Genomic DNA, 14,568 nt, shown 5'->3' with positions numbered 1-14,568 from the left:
CTGGTCATTCATTCTCAACAACCAGTCCGCGTCTGCTTTGGGGTCCAACCTTGCCACTAAACCTAACTGAGACAAAGCAATTAAATATACACAGCAAGGATATTATCATTCTTAAATGAGTATTATAACAAGCCCATTTGTGTGTGATTGCTTGCTTGTACTTATATCTTTGTGATCATGATTTAGAGTTTAGATTATAGAGTGAGGGCATTTTGAAAAAAAATATTGAAATTCACTCCTTATCTACTCTCCACTATTCAAATGGAGGGGTGGGTGAAGTGTTTGAGTTCACAAAACACTTTGGGAGCTTCAGGGGTAACTTTGATGCAATCACATCCAATACATTTGAAGAATATGGTGACTGATTCATCAAAAAAAAAAAAAAGAGAAATCATAAAATGCCTCCTTACTGCTCTTGTGGTTTCATTCAAGTGTCCGAGAGGCCTCAACATTCATTTTTGACTCGAGACGGTGTAATTTACTAGCATATCATGGCTAGATCCGGTAGCATCTCTGCATAGCTGCAGTTACTGCTGTGCATCGCTGATGTTGTCACCTGCCCCTTGGGCAAGTGCATAGAGGGGAGCTTGTGTGTTGTGTTCGTGCACGAATGTGGCTCCGGATGATGATATCAGGGGACATTTAGGCTAAAAAGCTGGTGTAAATGATGCTGTTTGGGTCATGTCAGGGCTTGTGAACACTTGGATGACACCACACGAGAAGTATGGAGGCATGTTGTGTTTTTTATGTTCTTTTATTATGTTTGAAGAATCGGTCACCAGTTACTTCAACTGTATCGGATTTGGCTGCACCGCTGTTTACCCCTGAAACTCCTAAAGCGTTATGTGGACTCAAAGCGGTGAGAAGATCATATATTTTGTTATAATTTTTGTGTGGAAGGTTCGAGTAAGGGGCTGGGGAATATATTACTGATTGTCCTCACTAAGAAATAAGTCCAAGGCTGTGTGTGTGTGTGTGTGTATGTGTGCGTGTGTGTGTGGATAGAGCATTAGAGCAGTTCCCCAACAGCGTAACATGTGAAAGGTCAGCAGGACAGATTCCCAGACTGTTAAACAGCAAGAAGACACGGTCGCTAGGTTCTCTTTCTGCAAATTTTTGTCTGTGTTACTAGACACACACACACACACACACACACACACACACACACACACACAGACACAGACACAGACACAGACACACACACACATACACACACACACACCCATATACACACACACACACACACACGTTGCAAAGACAACATGCTCCTGATTTATTGGCTCTCCAGGCTGCTGATAAAACTCATCCTGAATGACCTCATTTGTGCTGCTAGAAAATGGAACACACAGACACTGTCAGTCGCTCTCACTGATTGTTTGTGCGTGTGTGCGTATGTGTGTGGATGTGTATGTGTGTGTGTTGTTGATGTTTTGGTTAATTAGAAATGACACGACTCATTGTCATGACAGTTAACCAGTGTTTTCTGCTAACGGCATGTTTCTTTCACTCCTCTTCCTCTCATGTTTGTCTCCTCTGTTCTTTCCTGTTTGTCAGATTTTTTATGTCCTTGTACCCTTCAGCTGCTACATGTGGTTCCTGTTTAAATCTATTTAATGAACCTCAAATGGTACATACAACTTTACGTCATCTTATACCAAATGTATTTTTTTACTTTTATTAGAATAGAATAGAAAAAATAGAATTACATACTCCAATGCAAAAGTTAAGCTTAAGTGAAACAAATAACACATTTGTTTTCTTAATGAAAATCTAAAATGATACTACCATGTAATTGGCAATAGCCAAATTTGACCTTCTATTTAAGCTGCAAAGACTTCCCATCTCTCCCTCTGATTTTAAATGCCTCTGCTTCCCTATGTCAGTATCACTACCTGTTGATTCAGCTCCTCCACCACCCCAGCATCCACCTGGAAGCTCCGACAGGGGGGGTTAAAGATACAGTATTTGCAGATTACTCACCATTTAAAACAATTTAATCATATCTAGGGCAGTGAAGTCAGAGCCTAAAAGCTAAACTCTTACTTTGTTCTGCTGCTGCACTACATAGTTAGTAATTAGTTTCCCTGATCGCATTTTTACAGTTTTGCTCACGATCATCCTGCTGATATTGAAAATGTTGTAAAATCCTTTCTGAATATTTACAAACTACTGTGCAGGGTTCGGGTGTCTGATAAGCCTTAAAAGCTTGAATCCATTTTTACTCTTTACTGAATTCCCTGAATCGTATTTCATGTCTTCCACACCCACACCATAAACCGCCACAATCCCCACTGATGCAGCCCCCTGTGCTGCTTCAAGGCAGGGCAAGAAAATTACAGAACCAGCCCATGGGCAACAGTTACGTGATTTATAGTACAGGGTGTATGTATTTCAAAAATATGCAGCAGGAGGACAGAATGTACACTGTGGTTTTTGGTGTCACATAAACCCAACTATCCACCCTGATGGTGGATAACCCTGAACTCAGACAGATGGTACCATAATATGTCCTTCATCTCCGTAGGAACATTTTCCCAAGTGAATGACTTTATGATTGCACATGGGATAAATATCTGGTTATTCAGGCAATCATTACAAAAGACGATAAAACAACAACATTTTAATTTTACACAACAGAAATTTTTACACAACAGACCTGAAAAGTAAAGACCCTGTTCACGTTTGTAAATGTCCTGCTCTCCTCTCCCCTATTCCACATTTTAGGTTGAGCTACAAATCAGAAAGCAGCGTCGGCCCTCGGAAGACAGCAGGTCACTGAAGGGTTGATCCAGAAGTATTTGAACCTCCAGTGTTTACAGATCCCACCATGAGACCCTGGATTGAGTTACTCCTCAAAGAGACACAGAGTGATGTGACAGCGTTTCACTTATTATCACAGAGTTTTATGTTCTTCCCTGACACAACATTTAGATAAACTGTAGGAGCTGTGTGTGTAGCAGTAGAAGTGTCATGAAGGATTTTAAAGCTGCGTAAAATGAGGGTTTACCAAAAGCAACTGTCACTTACTGGCGTTTATACCTCAAATGTTTTGCCTGTCACCCTGGTGATACTGACTCTAGCTGAAGGAAATGTCACTTTTATGTTTAAGCTGTCTTAGTAATAAGCAACTAGTGGACATTGAAGGGGAGTTTCTAAGTAACCCAAAGTTATTTACAGCTCAATCCAGGCCTAAGGAGTTTAGGTGAACATTGGAATTAAACGTAGAAGCAGACAGAGAGAGACAAGGAGCAGCCGCTGCCTGTGCTGCAGCTAAATGTGAAACCAAGTGTTTTATCACAGAGATATATGTGACATCTGGCTCCCCGGCATTGTGACTGCTGCCGTCTATGGGATCATCATCATCGTGGGCCTGGTCGGTAATGTCACTTTAATGAAGACGTGTTTGTTGGTGAAGTCAATGCAGACGGTGCCCAACTTGTTCCTGTCCAGTCTGGCTCTAGGGGAACCTGCTGCTGCTGGTGACCTGCGCCCCAGGGGACGCCAGCCGATACCTGGACGAGTGGCTCTTTGGCCACGTTGGATGCAAATTAATCCCATTCATCTAGCTCAACTCGGTGGGAGTCTCCGTGTTCACCCTCACGGTAGGACAACAAATGCTTGTTTTAAAAAATTCGATTTTAATTTACCCCCCTAAAAAATTACTTGTTGATTCACACCTCAAACGTGTAGGTTTTAAAAAATAAATGAAATCCACGCAGAAGAAACAGAATTACATTATTGTCTTTTTTTTAAGCTTGCACCTTTTTGATCAACAGGATAAAATTCCGCCCTGAATGAAAATGTCAGCAAATTGTATTAGGACTGATAAATTCTTTCAATGGGTTCACTGTGGAATCCAATGCCTGGAGAGAATTTGGTTTTAATTTGGTGAATTTGGTCTGAGATAGTCTCAGCATCATCCTGGATGCATTATCAGAGAGAGAGAGAGAGAGAGAGAAATCCTGGTCTCAAGAAAGGTAATGATGTGATAAATACTTCTCACCCTGGCAGGTTCACTGCTGAATAGAAACAGCAGAGGTGAAGTTAAATACAGAGTAAAACTGGATGGTAGCAATTGGTGATTAGTTCACCTCAGAAAAATGGCCCAATCTCGAAAAGGAAAGAAACAAACCAAACAAAAATTATCAAATGCTATTTGTATCGCCCATATTTACAAATAACAATTTGTCTCATAGAGCTTAACAAGGTGCCACACCCTCTGTCCCTCAACAAGAGAGAGGATAACTGTCAAAAAACCTCCTGTGCTTTCACACAATCTAACATATAACATATATGTTGCTCTGCTGTTGTCCACAACACGACATGTTCTTTTCAAACTTTAGCCTTGAGGAAAAATAGCTCAGCTTGATGGATGTTCTCTAGGAACCCTGCTAATGAGCTCTGTTCATGTACCAGTGAGTGTGTGTGGATGGATGTGTGTGTGTGTGTGTTTGTGTTTAGCTTCAGGGCCTGGACTAGGAAAGGATGATGTAATTCTGAATCAGTACCTTGCTGCCAGCTGAAGGGTTGATCTGCTAATGCTGTGAGGTTTGATACAGCATGACACTGTGTGTGTGTGTGTGTGCTCGTGTGTGTGTAAGTGTAGATTGCGGTGGAAGAACAATTGATGGATATGACTGAGGTGTTTTGGCTGAGTCTGGGAGAATGACATCATCTTGAACTTACACATAAATACACTATGTGTGCTGGAAGTTGCTCACTGGTTGAGTTTGGCAACACGGAAAAATGTCTCACACTACATTCATATGTGTGCATGTTTGTGCAAGTGTGTGTGTGTGTGGCTAGTAGTTTAGTCAGTGACTACATTGTGTGTCAGAAGCAGCAAATGTTTGTCAAAACTTTTCAGTTTTTCTGACACGACCCATTGTAGCAATACATTGTAACATACAATACTGTGTGTTTTCGTATCCGTTCTTTTTTATCAATACGTATTTCATTTCCCAAACCCCCTTCCAATTCTTGAGGTCACATCCTCACAGCAGTTCCCTGTATCCTCTCTGCTGTTGACATTAGAGGCTTGTCTACTTCCACACCTATCTAATGCTGACGCCGTCCCACAGAGGACACCCTGTCCGTACTCAGTCACTGGACGTCTCCCTGAGTCTGCTCACTGTCTCATATCTTTCCCCTCTCTGGGGAGTGAAGAAGACGGCCACAGTGAGCAAAAATGAAAGAATAAGTTACTAGTGAAAAATAATCAGATAATACATTATAAAAGACGTGCAAAGCCATGAGACGGAGAATAGAAAGGGCAGAAATATGCTGAAATTGATGAAAATTCTGTACGGTCTATAACCATGTTTGTGATTTAGGCTTTAAAAATGAAAGAATGTTTGATCCTAAAAATCCTTTCCAGTGTTTCTCCCATGCAGAGTTTAAGATAGAATCTGATGGGGTCTCTAATGACTTACATTTGCAAGATAATTGAATAAGTAATAGCAAAGCGGTGCGCTTTCCGTGAGAGAAAGAGACTTATGAATACCTTCAAATCAACAGTGTACTTCTTAAAGATACTTAAGATTAAGGTTTTTCAAATATTCAGTCTGATCTCAGACAGGTTTTATAAATGTTTTCAAGAAGATATTCTAGAAAAATGGAAATAAAGTCTGTTTGTTTAATTTGCGGCATGCTCAAACGGTTAATAATAACCTTGTTTTTACTGATTTCTGAAAAAATACTTGGTCAAAAGAGTAAGTGTTTGTTGGTAGTGAAGTACAGCCACTCTGTCATTCGTGTTGTTCGTAACTGGACAATGTTCCTTTTAGGATTCATCTCATTAATTTAAATAATTCAGAGGAAAATGCTCATTTTGTGGTTAAAACAATGATTGTTGGTGATGTATTAGCCACCTTCAAAAACGTGTGATTTAAATGCTTTCGTAGGAGCTCGACTCCCACTGGCCCCCATATAACTCAAACACTCCTGCCAGGTAATAAAGCGAGGTTTGAGATATCTTTAAAAGTTATTGAAAATAAAGCTCTTCAGAAGTACAGGACAATATGAATGTGTGTGTGTGTGTGTGTGTGTTTGTGTGTGTTGTAATTATTCAAGCCAGTGATCTCAGGAGCTTGGCTTGAGTTTGCACAATGTGGCCCCTTGTGTAGACTTCCTCTTTTAGTCCTCAAGCCCTCGCTCCTCCCCCTTTTCAAAGGTTACACTTGTATGACGTTTTAAGCATTAAAGGGATAGCTCACCCAAAAATAAAACTCACTCATTATCTTCTCACCACTATGCTGATGGAGGGGTGGGTGAAGTGTTTGAGTCCACAAAACACAAAATGCCTCCATTCTGCTCATGTGGTATTATTCATGTGTTCGGAAGCCCCAACATTCAAATTCACCAAGTTTTTAGCCTAAATTTCCGCTGTTATCCTCCTCTGCTTTCACACATAATGATGATTTCACCCAAAATGAAGGCTAAAAACATGGAGATAATGACACTATTTCGGGTAGATAGTGAGTGAATTTAAATTCTTTCAAATAGTAGCTTACCAATATTTCAGATACTTTATATTACTTCGGAGTAATAGCGTTCCAAACAAGTCCCACGCATATGTATGTGTTGTGATCTGAGATTCCCTATTCTTTATGTCACTTGTGCAACAAAATGCTGTTGTTACAGGAAAAGCCAGGCCCTTTAGGGCGGTGGCCACGTGGGTATTTTGCGTGACATATGGGACGTAGACGTTGCCATGGGGTTAAGTGTGGTTCTAAGCTGCAGCCACAGAGCAATGTTAGTGACCTGTATGCCACTGTGAGCGGTGAAGCATCGACTGGTGAAGCTGTGGATGTTCACCAACAAGAGTACCTCCTAAGCCACTTAGCTGGGAACACGGGGGAAAGTGGAGGCATGGCCGTGGAAGTGCTATGTCTTTCTCTCTCACTGCATCCACCCTTCTTCCCTGTGTCTGTATATTATCTCAGCTCGTATTTCAAGTGCAGTTCAGGGAACACTTCGTCAGATAAGAACAAACCTTAGAGGGGTTGTTGGAAAATTTGCAACATAAAATGTTTTATTGCTGTTTGAGTTACATGAACAGTGTGATCTGCACACATTGGTGATATAAAGGCTTCATAGTTCACGTTCAGTTATTTTGTCCACATTTCTTGTTAAGATAGTGTAATACGTCCTTTTAAGTTGAGACAGCAGACTGATTAATGTGAAACAGACCTCAGTGGAGAGCAGGCGCTTTGTTGTGCTTTTGAAGGCCAACGAAGGACGATGCTGTGGAAATAAACCAAATGTTGACTTTGAAAGAGTTTCCAGAAGTGACCCTTCAGTTGTTAGATATTCCTGATATAAGCACATCCCCCCTCTCCCACCTCATCCTGTTGCTGTCCTTAACCCCCCCTAAATGTATATCAGACACAAATGTTTATCGTCCTCAGTGCTCTGCCTGGATCCGTTCAAATCTCAAATTTCCATCATCACTCCTCCAGCTCCCCTTCGTCTGTGCTACGTCAACCACCCTCCGTCCTCCCCATTAGAGGCTCAGAGTGAAAACAAAAAGTGAAATGTGTGATTTGCAGAAGAATTCAGATCCTTATAATTGCACTCTATAGAGGCTCTTCTGGCAGCAATCGCTCTCTTCCAGCTTTTGTTCACATGGATTTGGGCAGTCTAACCTATTCTTGCATGAAGATCCTCTCAAACTCCATCAGATTGCATGGGAAGTATGTGAACTGTTCTCTCCACTTGTTTTCTTTGTGGTTAAAGTCCTGGGCTTTGGCTCGGCCACTCAAGGACAAAGACTTGTCCTGAAGCCACTCTCGCATTTTCTTGGCTACACTCTGGAGCAGGTTTTCTTTAATGACCTCTCTCTATTTGAATTAATTAAATCTTCCCTAAGTTCTGATCCCCGTCTTTGCTGTTCAGAAGCACCTTCAGAGCATGAAGTTGCCACCACTACACTTTAGGAATGGTATTAGCCAGGTGATGGGCAGTGGGTGGGTTCACCAGTTTGTAATTCTACTTGGTGGATTCAATTCTTTGTCTGATGAGATGAGATTATGCTCAGCGGCCATTTAAATGTTTGATAAACTCAGAGAGGGCTTTCATGTGCCTTTTACTCAAACTCACAGTGGTACACTTTTCACTTGGTATTCAGTTATTTTTTTTAACTATAAAGACCAGAGAATCAGGTTTTTATTTCTTGCTGTTTGCCATGGGCTGTTGCCTATAAAGTTATTATAACTAAAGCTGTTTGTCAATTCATGTGCTGCATTAGAAGACTGGCTGTATCACAGATTCTAGAGTGTCCAATTTCAAAGGCTCCTCCAAATGTGGCCAACGCATGCATCCAAAACAAAAAAGGATCCACCATATATCCTTCTCTGGCCAACCTATACCAGAATTCTTCGAGCTGTCCAATTCTTAGTATCAGGCTTCAACTCAACCGAAACAGTATACACTAACCGAACGGTACTGACAAGGGTGTGCTTATTAGCTACCATGCTAACATTTGCAGTTTATATATAAAAAAATTGTAGTTCAGGATACCGACTAGCCTTACTGATTCTGATCACTGAATCCTGTCTGCCACACATATATAACATATATCACACAAAATAGGCTTCTTCACACTGATTGAAGGCAAAAACAATATCTTTTCTTTCTCTTTTGTTTTCCCTATCTTAGCTCCACATGCTATTAATTAAACTTGGACTTTGAAGTGTCAGTGACATCATGACTTGGCTGCCGTCCCTGTGGCCCTGTTTAGGCAGGTTCCCATGGAAACTGTGGGGGCAGTGAGGCAGGATTGAGTGGATGATGTTTTTGGGCCTGTTCTAGGTTGAAATGTGATGTCTGTTAACACATAGACAGGCAGAGTGTCGGCAGACTATAAGATCCAAGCCAGCAGGTAGCCAGCCCTTCAACCTGAGGCTTCATACAACATTCTGTGCCTGGCACTAACTCCTGTGTGTTTTACTGGTTGTTTCAAGGCAGACATATCAGAGACAAGCTGTCCTGAATTTTACAGTGTGTGAGTTAAAGCCTGAGGAATGACCTGGCTGGAAATCTAAGGAAAGGGCTGAGAGAAATGGCAATGAATAGAAAAACATAATCTTTTACAAATTCTACCATATAATTGTTGCTTTCTAGCAAATCTAGTAAGAACGATTTAAACAATGTTTTAATGCAAATTTTGACATTTGTCTGTGTTTACTTGCACGTTGGTTGTTACTGACTCATTACCTGGATTACTTGGTTTCATACTTTGTGGCAAAGATTTGTCGGAATAACACCCGTAATAATGGTTTGGCTTAACTTATTCTGGAAAGCTTGACATCGCTCTGGAATGGTTTCTAAAAGCAGAAAAACAAAATATCAATATTAACTTGTAATGCAGTGCATGACAATCATATAATTTCATAATACGAATAAATGATTTCTAAAACTATAATAAATTTTTTCAGCTGGTTTGTTGGCCACAGGTCCTGCTAAGTTGTACCTCAATAAGTCTAAATTCAATTTGCATTTAAAACATATTTTCTTTAAAGCGGTGGTGACGTACACTGTTCTCTATGGGTGAACTCAAACCTTGTTTTAAATGTCTTTAACCAGAAGAGAGAGAGAGAATATGTGTGTGTGTGTGTGTGTGTGTGTGTGTGTGTGTGTGTGCATGCGTGCGTGCATGTGTGTGTGTGTACCACCTGATAAGATTTGTAGGGGATGTTAGAGGGGACATTAAACCAGACTAAAGAGGCACTGTATGTGGTTAAATCTGGCATCTTTAGCTACACAGTTTCCTTATGTGTATACTTACATACCTATAATCAACAGCTTAATTATAAACAACGTATTCCCTAATGACCATCTGTCATCCATTATTCAGTTAAGTACAGCACTAAATTCTCCATTCAAGTTGCCAGCTGTAAAACGAAGCCAAATGTGTTGAAATAAAAACCACTGGTGACCTCTCTGAAAAGCAGGAAGGGGACACAGACCATGTTTGTGAACATTTCCTTCTTGTACCAACAGAACATATTTGAATCAAGATTTGCGTGTTTACATTTCCATGTTCCTGATGTAAATTATAGTATTATGACATCCAATGCAACCTGTTTGAAGTCTGTACAATGACAACTCAAAATGTATAATTATGACCTTGCTTTAAGAACGGAACGCATGTCAAAATCATCCAACTGTGGATATCAAAAGGTGCATTGGATTTGTTTTGTCTTCCTCCAGTGTCCGCCAGACATAACGTTTTTACTGTCAATGCCAAAAAGAGAGAAGCGTGAGTGTACATTACATCAGTGTGTCGTCCATTGGACTAGTCTGTCATAGTTTTGACTTCATGTCTAACATTATGTGCACCAGAAGGAAGTTTAAAACATTTGTGTTCCTTCAGTTAATGATCACAGACAGAGTGAGACAAGCCAACGAAACCTCTTTCATCACGAGCCAGGGAGCATATCAAAGACTGTCACACAATCACAGAAATGGAAATAAGATATTACTAGGAAGAAACCATTATGATCAGGCAATTAGATCCAACCTACACAATGTAAAATTTTAATCTGAGTAGTTAACAAATGTCTCAACTTAACTCAACTTAAAATCATGAAGATTTCATCTATATACTGAAAATAAAGATGGACGTCACTTCCTCCCACTATACACAAATGAAGTCACAATATCTTGGTTGCAAATTCTACCTTCTTACACATTGAAGCCTGATTCTGCTCAGCAGGGATTAGGGGTGTGTGTTTGTTTTTTACAAAGTGAGTGTGTCTGCTGCAGAGTTGCTATACACAACGTTTCACATAGGAAAAGTACTTTATGTACACAATTAACCCCCTGGACTCTATGGTAGGAGGATTTGCATATTCTTGTCTGGCTGCAAATAGGTCACAATGAAAGCCGTAATTATTCAACAAAAACACTAGCATGATTATACTTAGCCCATCAGGTCTGGTGATGCCACTTTGTACCTCAAGAGGCCCAAGGGATCCAATGAAGTGTCCAGTCTGCCGTTAGTCCAACGTGAAGAATTAGTACTCTCAGAGACATTCCTCCGCTCACTTCTCAAGTTACTGATACTGCCGCTCCTGTTGATTTTATCATTTTTATTTTACCAGTAACAAACAAAAGAGTGAGTTAATAAAAAAGAACAGGGAGTTCCCACGTCAGTGCTTTGCCCATGAGCACTGGCAGTACTTTGTAAGGGAGAGTGTCTCCATCTGGTTTGGGGATTTAACTGTAGATTTTCTGCTCACAGTCTGGATCTGCAGTCTATAGAACCTAAAGATATTACTCTTTGTGCTCTTTACTTTTTGCAGATGTTTGGGCTTTGACAGGTGTGATATATTTAAGGCCATAAGTGTGTTATATATCAAAACCCCATATGTCCCCCAGTCACCTAATTTGCACTTAATCAGTTGAGGCAAGCTCCCTTCTCAGAGGAAGCTACATACTCACAAATGTCTCTGCAGAATCAACAAATACTTTCACTGGTTTAAGACCAGATGAGAAGAAAATCAAAGTGTGTGACCTCTCCTCCTGGGTAATCACACCGGACAGTTACAACTTCAACAGTGCACAGAGGGAGCCAGAGTCAGAGAAGTAAAACATATGTGGTCATTGTCAAAACAATGAAAAAGCTCAAGTAGGATTGTGAGAAGCTTTGCAGAGAGAGAGAGAGAGAGAGAGAGAGACAGAGAGAGAGAGAGAGACAGAGACAGAGAGATGTATTGTGATGATAGATGAAATTTTTCATTTCATACCGCTCTGAGTCATGCAGGTCATACCGCAGTACCTGCTGACTCACTCTTACTGGAAAGCACTGGTTCTCAAAGTGGTGTCTGAGGACCCACATGGGGTTGATGGGGACTTTCAGGCTGCCCAGTTCACTGTAAATTAAGTCTAATTCAATTTTAAAACTATGAATCATTTCTCAGAGCAGTATCTACAGATTTTTTTCACCGCTGGTGGTAAACACAACTATCACATATCACCTCAAGAAGCTGATATGACAAAGGTGTAAGCAGACAGGCATGTGATTACTCATCCAGCAGACACTAGGCAACAATACTGTACTCATGTACAGTCTGGTTTCTGTTCTTCCAACAAGTTTAATTCCAGTAATTTTTTATACCGGAATCTTCACATTCCCACACTTGTTTCAACCAAACAATTCACACATTTACCATCAGTACGCTATGTGAACTGTAAGTGAACACCACCTGCTGTGCAACTGAACAAAATTGTAGAAAAAAAGATATTAACATATTCAAAAAAACACAGTAAATATTATTAACTGTGAGATTTCATTTCAGAAATTTGTTGCATATTGACAGGAGCATGTAGGGTCTGTGGAGATTCTCAAAGCAAAACACAGAGCTCAGAAAGGTTTATTATAAAAATGTTTTTAATCCTGATCACACAGATAAGGTCTGAGTCAGGAGTTTGTACCAAACAGGTGAACTCCAGTGGATCATCCATAAGAGAGCAGGTCAGGCAGAGGTTTGGCTCTAGGAGGGATCCTGACAGATCAGCAGACAAAGACAAAGACGTAGATGCTGCTGAACAGAATTGAATAGGCAGGTAGACCTGGAGCTCATGTGAATTGCAAATATTTCAAGGTATAGCAGTTTTATTATAAAGCACAATGATGGTATGACATTTTTAAATAGTTTAACTAATAGTTTAACTAAAGGCACTTTAGTTAAACAAAGTTTTCAATCTGGTTTTAAAATCTGTAATGGATGGAGCATTCCTCAGACCACCAGGCAGTTGGATCCAGCCCCGTGCTGCATTGTGACTAAAAGCTGCTTCAGGTGAATCTTCACATCAATCCTGGATGAAGTGCCGTGTTATTGAGATAAGTGTGAAATTGATTGTGAAAAAAATTCTGAAGCACAAAGTGAAGGTGTCCTAACTGAACACGTCTGTTTTTATGTTGGCAGAAGATTGAATTATGTTAGAACATGATCTGATTGCTTGTTGCGCCTGTCAGCCAAAGCAAACAGACATTTCTGAGCTGCTGACACCCTGAATTAAAGGATGACTATTTTTGACGACTTGGTTTGTCAAGTTGTCCCAGTGATTTTGAGGGTTATTATTTAAAAAAAAGAGGAAGTCGCTTTGTGATTTTGCTGCTGCAGAGAAACATGCCTGTGAAAGGTTGACAGCTGTCGTGTGTATTCATGTTTTTTTGTCCAGATCAGTGTCAGTGTAGAGGAAAAGCTATAAATTCATTTTTTTTCTTTAGTGAGTAAAATGTGAAAATATGAAAACGAATTCACATTCCTAAAACATACAAAATACAAAAATAATGCTAATAAGAAAATCACTCAATTACAATTGCCACTGATCCCTACAGAAATAAACTGCAAAAGGGTGCTTGACGTGCATCGAGAGTGAATACTAAGCCTTTATAATTGATTCCTTCTCCTCATAGACTCAAGCATTCGACAGCTTTGAGCACACAATGTCCTCGCACACGTCAGAACCCAAACACAGACAGAGAGGGGGGGGGGGAGTTATGAGTCTTGCAAATTGTGGCAACCATTTTTTATCACTGCTGTAATCTCAGCTGATAGTGCTCATTTTTAGTGAAAACACTGCAGTTCATTTTTATTACCTCAGGTGACAGATACCTGTGACCTCTGACCTCTACAGTGCTTTGCTGCCATATGCACTATCCCCAGTACACTCACATAAAACCCTCAAGTGAGCCCCCTCCTCTTCATCACCCAACTCTCCCTTTTTCTGTCTCACACACACACACACACACACACACACACACACACACACACACACACACACACACACACACACACACACACACACACACACATACACACATACACACACACAGGCTGTTGACAGTAAGCAGGAGGGTGGAATGTTGAAGTATTTACATGAGTCTGTCTGCTACATGGGCACACACCACACACGCACAATTGCTATCTAGTGTGGAATGTTTGCTCTGTTGGGGTCCTGTTACGAGGGGGAGGGTGGTGGTCCTCAGCAGCCAGGTCGTCTTTCTTTCTTTCTGTCTCTCTCCTGTTATCAAAGACAAAACGATCATACAACAATACAGAAAAATGTAAAGAGGGAAGCAGTGGCAGCTTAACTCATATGAACCCTCTCTAGCATTTACACTCATGATCTGTGGAACACATGTAACTCGATATGAAAATTAAGCCACATGTGAAAATTGCACATCATTATTTTCTATACTAGAGTCCACTTCTTTATCTGCCTGTGGCTGTTTTCCACACAGCTTCGTTTGTTACACTACAGCACAGGGTGAAATGTTGTCTCTTGACTTGCTGCAGTGTTTATCGTTACAAAAAACCCTTAGAGCGAGGAGATGGAAAGATCATAATAGAGAGGAGGAATTACAGGAGACCAGCGAGAGACAGAGAGGTCAGGGGAGGGAAGGGAAACATTTTATTAAAATCATGGGAGCACCCTTTCTATTTCTATAAATCATATTTACATTTTAATGTATTAATCATTTTATTGAATCAGTAACAATATAAAATATGTCAGGACCCTAAACAGGCAATCACCTTTCTAAATGAGTGTGAGTAA

Source organism: Platichthys flesus, chromosome 4, assembly GCF_949316205.1.
Source record: "Platichthys flesus chromosome 4, fPlaFle2.1, whole genome shotgun sequence".
Taxonomy (NCBI): domain Eukaryota; kingdom Metazoa; phylum Chordata; class Actinopteri; order Pleuronectiformes; family Pleuronectidae; genus Platichthys; species Platichthys flesus.
The sequence above is the reverse complement of the archived record's forward strand: the minus strand, read 5'-3'. Positions refer to the sequence as shown.